The sequence below is a fragment of the Rhinopithecus bieti genome, unplaced genomic scaffold (genome assembly GCF_001698545.2).
Source record: "Rhinopithecus bieti isolate Rb0 unplaced genomic scaffold, ASM169854v2 scaffold_11940, whole genome shotgun sequence".
Classification (NCBI taxonomy): Eukaryota; Metazoa; Chordata; class Mammalia; order Primates; family Cercopithecidae; genus Rhinopithecus; species Rhinopithecus bieti.
Window position 1 is genome coordinate 747,260 of NW_016806938.1, and position 9,250 is coordinate 756,509.

The window sequence follows — 9,250 nt, forward strand, 5'->3', positions numbered from 1 at the left end:
CTAGTTAAACTAAAGAGATTCTGCACAGCAAAAGAAACTATCATCAAACTGAACAGGCAGCCTACAGAGTGGGATAAAATTTTTGCAATCTACCCATCTGACAAAGGTTTAATATCCAGAATTTACAAGGAACTTAAACATATTTATAAGAAAAAAAAAAACCGCATCAAAAAGTGGACAAAGGATATGAACAGAAATTTCTCAAAAGAACACATTTATGTGGCCAACAAACACATGAAAAAAATCAACATCACTGATCATCAGAGAAATGCAAATCAAAACCATTATGAGATACCATCTCATGCCAGTCAGAAAGGCAATTATTAAAAAGTCAAGAAACCACAGATTCTGGCAAAGCTGTGAAGAAATAGTAATGCTTTTACACCGTTGGTGTGAATGTAAATTAGTTTAACCATTGTGAAAGAGAGTATGGTGATTTCTCAAGGATCTAGAACCAGAAATACCATTTGACCCAGCAATCCCATTACTGGGTCAAATGGAATATAAATAATTCTATTATAAAGACACATGCAAACTTATTTTTACTGCAACACAATTTACAACAGCCAGGACATGAAACCAACCCAAATGCCCCTCAATGATAAAGAAAATGTGGTACGTATACACCATGGAATACTATGCAGCCATAAAAACGAATGAGATCATGTCCTTTGCAGGGATATGGATCAAGCAGGAAGCCATCATCTTCAGTAAACTAAAACAGGACAAAACCAAACACCGCATATTCTCACTCATAAGTGGGAGTTGAACGTTGAGAACACTTGGCCACTGAGGGGGAATAACACATACCTGGGCCTGTTGGTAGTTGGGAGGTGAAGGGAGGGAACTTAGAGGATGGGTTAATAGATGCAGCAAACCAGCATGGCACACATATACCTACGTAACAAACCTGCACATTCTGCACATGTATCCCAATTTTTTTAGAAGTAAAGAAAAGGAAAAAGAAAAAAATACAGACAAACTGCTGAAGTTTATTTCAGCAACAGCTTTCAAAGACTCGGGGATAATTCAGTGTTTCCCAAAGAGATAAGTACAAACTGGTTAAGCACAAATTGTTTCAACAAGCAACCACCCATCCCCACACACAAAACTCATCAGAGGTTCCCTAGTTTACAAGTTTTGAACAATAATTGTCAAGACTCAGTTGATTAACTGTAGCTGTAAACCATCCTGTAACTGAAGTCTACCTATCAAAATCTTATGCAACTCAAATGTTTAATCTGTTCAACATGCCCATTTGACAAAATTCATTTTCCATTCTAATGGTATATTCTAATATATGACTAATATATACGTGAGCAACATAAAATGGATTTTAGACATTTCTTTAGTTTCCATTGTGTATTTGAAATTTGCTTTCTGGAAATATAGGGGGAACGAGATGATCTATATCTATACAAAGATGTATAGCCTATGATCAACAGTGGCATAATAGTGCATTCATTTATTGGACTCAGTATATTAAACAATAATTAATGAATATTATTTTGTATTTAATGTTATTTAATAGGCAATGGTATTCTATTATCTAATGAAAGTCTATATTTAAACAGCCTATTCTAAATGTCAGCAGGAGGCCAGAAATACTTGAACTAATATAGAGGAAAGAATTCAATAATTCCAAGGGACTGGAATATGTATTGGATATATCATGCTCCTTCCTCTCTCCCAACTAAATCATGAAGATATCCTACAAAGCTCTCCATTCATTAAAGTCTTGAAAGCTAGATTGGTGAGTAAAACACCACATTATTTAGAAAAAATTGATTCACATTTCATTTTGGAATGGGAATGTTAGTTGGAGTAGGAGCAGAATCCCAGTATGATTTCCAATCATACTGAGGTGGTGGTAGATAAAATTAAATTCATTATGCTGTTAATTGATTTTCATTAGGGAGGAAAAATATCTTAATCTTTTCAACAAAGACCTGACTTCAGCCTCTTAAAATAAAACAAAGCAAAACACAAAACAAAATAGTTTATGTCCTCTTGCCAGGTCAGAGACATGAATTAGTTATTAATCTAGATATCCTTGAATAAAATGAGAGCTGGGAAACTTTGGGGAAACAGCCTTCGATAACCAAAAAAACGCATCCACTTGATCTCTCCTAAGATGAATTGCCACCATTTTCTAAGGCAACTCTGCACTATGCAAAATGAATTATCCAAATATTTATGATCTACTGTATACTGACTCTAACCTGAACCACATTCTGAAGAATCTTCCTGGCCAAGCAGTAGTTTTGGTGGCTATGACAATCACATGGTTAAGAAAATATTGGCTAGAAACTTACTATATTACTGATTCCCATAGTATCCCTATTTAAATTTACAAATAGAAAAATTTAATGAGATGACATTGCCATACAATAAAATTAGCCAGGTGTTAATATCTTCTGAAGTAACTACTGCAGATGTATTCCCCTTTCTAGCAAAATTATAGACCCTGGTATGCAGTTATGGGCCTGGAAAATGGCTTTTCCCTCTTCTAATAAACTGCAACCCCTACCTCCTTACCCATTAGATTGTTTTCACCATGCCAGAATAGTAATACATCTTTGGATGCCTTCTTAGTAGCAGGCACGTTATTTGCATTGTAAAATGTGCATTACAGGGGTTCATTCCTTTAATTAATAAATAAGAACAATTTTGTACCAAATATTGTTTTAGCATCTTGTGATACGTTCCAGAAAAAATAAGCTGCTTCCATGCAGCTTACATCCTAGGGAGGAGAAGCCAACTATGAATAGGAGACATAAAAATAAATTACTAGTTTACTAAATGATAATATCACATATTAAATTTTAAAAAATAGAAAGAAGGTGGAGGGGCTGGAGGGTGCCTGATATATTTAAACACACACAGAGAGAGAGAGAGCGAGCGCGCACAAAGAGGCTAGGATAGCTAGGTAGGATGATTTAGTAAAAGAAGAGAAGGAACTACCGATGACCCAGATGATGTTGGGTATTGCAAAGCCTTTGGGAGAATTTTGGCTCCTACTTTGAAAAAAATGAAAAGTTATAGAAATGCTTTGAGCAGAAAAATGACAAGATATCATTCATATAGTCAAAGGGTCACTTTGGTTTCTGTTTTGTAAATAGGCTATAATGAAGAAAGAGAAGAGCAGGGAAATTATTGGAATATAATTTGTTTTTCTGCCTGGGTGGCAGCACAATAACTGGTGAGAAAGTTGTGAATTCCTGGATATAATTTACAGATAGAGCCTATGGATTTACTAACAGGGTGGATGTCTCTGACTGAATGTGAGAGAAAGAGAGTAGTCAGGAAAGAGTCTATGTGTTTTGTTTTGTGTTTTTCCTAAACGATCAAAGTATAAAATTATAAAGATGGGAAATATGACAAAAAGAGCATTTGAACAAGCATAATCATCCAAGTACAGTTTTAATAGAGTAGAAAGTTGAGGACACGGGATTGGAATTCAAGGGAAGATTGATGCTAATAAGAATTTGGAGAAATTGCCATCTTATAGGTGGACAATTACATCTCATTGTGATCTTAACTTACATACTTATTCTTAATTAGGCTTAACATATTGTCAAATGTTTACAAACCATCAATTTTATTCTTTTCCTTTTTCTTTAACTTATTTATCTGTTTTATATATTTATATATGTATATATATACACACACACACATACACATATACCTTCTCCTATAGTTTCTTACAAATTTGGGTGTTGCTGTTATATGTGTTTCAAACATATTTTCTATGTGTATCAAATACCTTTCCACAGTTGTTAAATTTGTTTTTGTCCACATTCTTTGTTGTGTTTTTTGATGAATAGGGATCCCTAATTTTTAATCTAGTCAAATTCATCAATTTTTTCTTGTCAATTTTTTTCTACCTCTTGGGCTTTCTATAATCCTCCTTCTATTTAAACTTCACACTTAAAACATTTTCTATGTTTTGATTAGTTATTGTAGGTGATTTATCAGTGGGAGTCACATACTACTCTATGTAATCTGTCATATTATTGGAAATAAATCCAAATTTACCTACCTTTTGAAAGTAAATAATGGAACATGTTTACAAGCTGAGAAAAAGCATAGATCACATAGTTAAACACAATAAAATAATTTTTTGTAGTTTATCAGAAAGTTAAATAAATATTTGTTAGAACTGTGTTATAAAAAATGTATCAGAATTTTAACCAACAATCACAAAAAGATTACAAGGTTGTGCTGCACAAATTATGAAACTTTAGTGAATCATAGAATATATCATAATTAAGATAAAATGAAGTGAAATTATCAATACTAAGCAAAACATACTTGGTTACTGTATATTGTGCATAAATGATTTGTTTAAATGTACATGAACACATTAGGATCTCAAATAGTAATTGGAAAAATTAAATGAAAAGTTCACTTCAAACAAAAAATAATGAACAAACATATGGGAAAATGCCCATCTAATAGTAAACAAACACATTCAAATTAAAAGTGTAATGTTTTAGTTAATATATAAGCAGATAATTCAGATTAAGAAATAGTAAGGCTTAAAGAAGACATTCAAATACGATGATGATATACTTTGATATATCCTATTAAAGAACAACATGGTAGTACAAATCAAAAACCATAAAAATGCCCATAATGTAAAATGAATACATTCTAGAGATCTGCTGTACTATATTGTTCCTATAGTTCACGATACTTTGTTTTACACTTACAAACTTAAGAGTTTAGATCTCATGATGTTAAATGTTCTTACTACAACGTAAGTTCACATATGAGCTACACAATTTCACCTAAATTTAAGCTGACATAAAAAATACCTGATTTTTTAAAATTGTCATATGCCTTACTAGGCTCATAAGCCTAATAATTCAACTTCTATGGATTTATTTGGAAATAAATCATTTGATCTGATTTTAAAATACTAGAATGATTATTCCAATCAGATGTGGTAGTTTTAACTGTCCAAATTAAAAAAATAGAAAATATCTGCATATTAAGTAAATGAATGGTCCTAACAATGGACCAATGGGTGAATGTCATATACATTTTTATACACATAAATTTTCTTGCATGTTGGAGGTGGAGAAAGAACAGTCTGTAAGTTCTCACTTCCGTGTCTTGCTTCTATGTGAGCACATCCTGATGAAAAGGAAATTCTAGGCCAAATCAATCCCTCAATGGGGGATAAAAGCACAGTCATTTATAAGCAAAGGAACAAAGTCATTCAACTTGGTTAACCTACCAGTACTTATAGAGAAATTGCTCTTTCTGCCCTCTAATCGAGTGATAGCAGCGTTGTTACTTATGGCCTCCAAAACACTGACAAGAACGTTGTAGAAAAATCTTCCTCTCAAGCAGATGGAAGAATACACATCCACAGGGTTGAGATTGCATTGTGGATTCTCTGAGAAGCAGAAAGATGTTTGACCAACAGACTACTGTCTTTAAGGTTTGAGCTCTTGTTTAAATGGTTGGATTGCTGAATTCTTAGATATCATCATGTAAAGTCAATTGGTTTTGTTAAACCTCTACTAACTGAGCATATATGAAACCAGTATTATATTCATAATCAAAATATGTTTTGAAATTCATTAAGCTAATTTGACAGCAATATAGTATAACAGACAATGATACTCATAATCATCACTAGTTATCCTTCAATTTACCAATGTAGATTAGAATGTTGTACAGAGCTGTCGTCTATACTCACACTATACTACTTGCCCTGTAAAATTTCATAGTAAATCAACACAGATTCATAAGTAGGTATATGACTATTTTAAAGTATTAAATAGTTTATATTATGTGTGTATACATTGTGTTAGCCATGAGAGTCTGAATTTCCTCTATTATTTTAAGTGAAAAGGCAAAATGTAATAGGTAAACTATGATTATTAATTATCATAACTATATCAATTATACCATCATATGAATAGATTATTGGGTACATCCTGCTATACCAATGTCAGGAAAGTAATAATTATTTAGAAGAAAGTTTAGATTAACAACTATTTTATTGCGACGTGTTTTAGCATTTGCCTGATTTTACTGAATTTAATTTTTCATATCATTGGTTTACATGATCAGTTATTTGACTGTGTCTGTAGAAATATAAAACTGGTAACATACTTAAAAATAATGGGACCTTAAACAGCAAAGTAAATGCACCAAATAGGTACATATACATGTTATCATAATCTTAAGAGTGAGGTCATTTTCAAAGAAAGCATTTGTAGTTGTTCATTTTTCCCTAATGTCATAATCTTTAAAACATAATGTTTCCCAAGATTAAGTTAACTGAAATATCAGATTAGAGAGACAATGAATGACAGGTTTTTGTTCAGTCAAAATTGCATGCAGAGCATACCAATAGTTTTACCATTGACAATAAATAATTTATGAATTTCTTTTGCACCTACAACATTATTCCTTTTCTTGACTTAATTCCTTGTTGACTTTTCCACCATAAATCTGACTAGCAACAAGATTTATTTGACATTCCCTATTAAATCATTACTTTGTATTCAGATAAACAATTGTACTGTCAAAGGTTGGTGCTATTTTAGAAAGTAATCAACTTGTTTTCTGTATGTTCTGAATATACAGAACAAATGGAAGAAAATTAAATGTTATTATTTACAAAACTTCCATTAAGAATAAAACAACACTGAGAAATAAACTATACATGTGGATATTTATCAACAATCTGTGAGAAAAATACATATACATGTCTATTTATATAAATTAATTATGTTAATTACAAACGGTCATATCACAGAGAGCATTCAAGTCCTAGTATTTTAATGTAATTCTAAAAATAGAAAATAGAGGAATGTATTGAGCATATGTAGTTTCTTTTAGTAAAATGTCTTGAACATGGTCTTTCACTTTTTTTAAATATAAAATTTTAGAGAGAGTGGTGTCCTAGTATCGCAATCTTAGACTTTCAACTCCATGATTAAATATCTGCTACACATAATCAAAATTATCTAAGATTAGAGTCTAAGTAGTTAATTTAACAATCGAAAGTTCATACAAATGGATTCTCAAACTCTGTTCTGAAAATGTCAAGAAACACTTTAAACATTTTGTGAGAAGAAAGACAACCAACTAAGGCTGTAGGATTTTTATTTTATACTCACAGTTTTCAGTGCCCTTAATTATTTATAAACTAAATAAGATTTATCATTTATTGTATGAAAAAACATAGCCCCTCCCATTCTTAGTTGAATAAAGTAGAAATTTAGAATTACCAGTTTTCTCTCTCTTCATTTTTTGTTGGCAGAAATGATATTCATTTAAGTACGTTTAAAGGAAAACTTGTTTTAGTATAAATTAAAAATTCATATTGTCAAATATGTTGGATTTAATAAACGTTAAATTAAATATTTAAATTGTAGTGAGCAGCAATATTTTGCCACTTCTGTATATTTGTTTAGTTCAGTAGTAACACAATATGACTCAGTGTGGAGAATTAAGAACACTATATAATTTTCTAATGGCAGATTTATAAAACACATTCAATTATGATAAAATATCAATGATACAAAATATGTTTTATTTTATTTATATCAAACACAGAATTAGCACTGCTCTAAATATAGTTAGAAAAGTATTTTTGTTTTAATTTATTTTATTATTTATAATCACTATCTGAGTTTAAATATACAAATATTTTATTTTATAAATTGTTTGGCAAAGCGTGTTTTGAAATGTCAAAAGTATTTAACAAACATGTCATGTTTTTACATGAGAATGTTCTGTTGCCTCCCTTAAGTTTCCTTATTTCTATTATCGTTTTTAAATCAAATATTTCTTTAACAAAGATTTAAATGCCTATATTTAAGGTTCACAGCATATAGAAATACAGTGAAAAAACAAATTCAGGTTCCTGGCTTGTTCTTAGGAATGTCTAAATTTCAAGTGCTGAAGACATACACGTGACATTTCATTAAACCTAACATTTCATCATTACAAAATGCATTATTTCAAAATGCCAAAGCGTTTGAAAAAATCCCAATTTAGCTATATGAGTTACTTTATTATTCCTTATTTGTTTATTTATTTATTTATTTATTTATTTATTTATTTATTTTATTTTGTTTTGAGACATGGTCTTCCTCTGTCACCCAGTCTGAAGTGCAGTGGCGCGATCTCGGCTCACAGCAAGTTTCGCCTCCCGGGTTCAAGCGATTCTCCTACCTCAGCCTTCTGAGTAGCTGGGATTACAGGCATGTGCCAAAATGCCCGGCTAATTTTTATATTTTTGGTAGAGACAGTGTTTCGCCATGTTGGCCAGGTTGGTGTCGGGCTCCTGACCTCAGGTGATTCATCCATCTCGGCCTCCTGAAGTGCTGGGATTATAGGCGTGAGCCACCGCACCTGGCATTATTTTATACTGATTGAAAAATTTGTCATTTGCACAATCACTTTGTATCAGAAAACATACGTGTGTACATTTAAAGAAACACATAAAAGAGAATGTCAAATAACATATACCTGCCACCAGATCTAAAGCAACCATAAAATACATACCATTTTAGGGATGTTCATTTGTGAAAAATTGTGAGGAAATATAAAAAATGACCCAATATGATTAAGCAAAAGAGAAAGAGACGGGAAAGCCAGTAAATACAAGTTAAAATTGAACCTACCCAAGTTTTAATCAACAAAATAATTTTGATATTCCTAGGTAAATATTACCTCCTGTATTTAAAAAATATTATTGTGATTATACATAAATATAGAAATATTATTTGTTTATATTATCAATAAAATTATAGGAAATGTATAGAATATATTCATACATATTCCATACATTTTCTAAAATATTTCCTAATAGTATAAATAAATACTATCGTTCCAACATTTTGTAGTGAAACAGTTAGCTCAGGGAATTAAAATATATCATAAAATAAAATATTACTCTATGAAAAAATTTATCATAAGATTATCTATTTATATAGGAGATACAGAGTCAGTGATTTATTTATCACTTGATATACACAATATTTAATAACCTGGACACTTTGTAAAAATCATATATGCATACTTACTATATCACTATTATTGTTGTATATTCTTCATAAATGTCTTCAAATTCTACAAATTGCAATAAACCTAATATAGGTTTATTGCAATTTTCCAAGGCTCTCATGACGTTCTTGTGTGTAGATACACACTTAATCTTTATTCCTATAGTATTTTAATAAATTGACAGAAATCCAAACATTCTGTTATAAGAAAG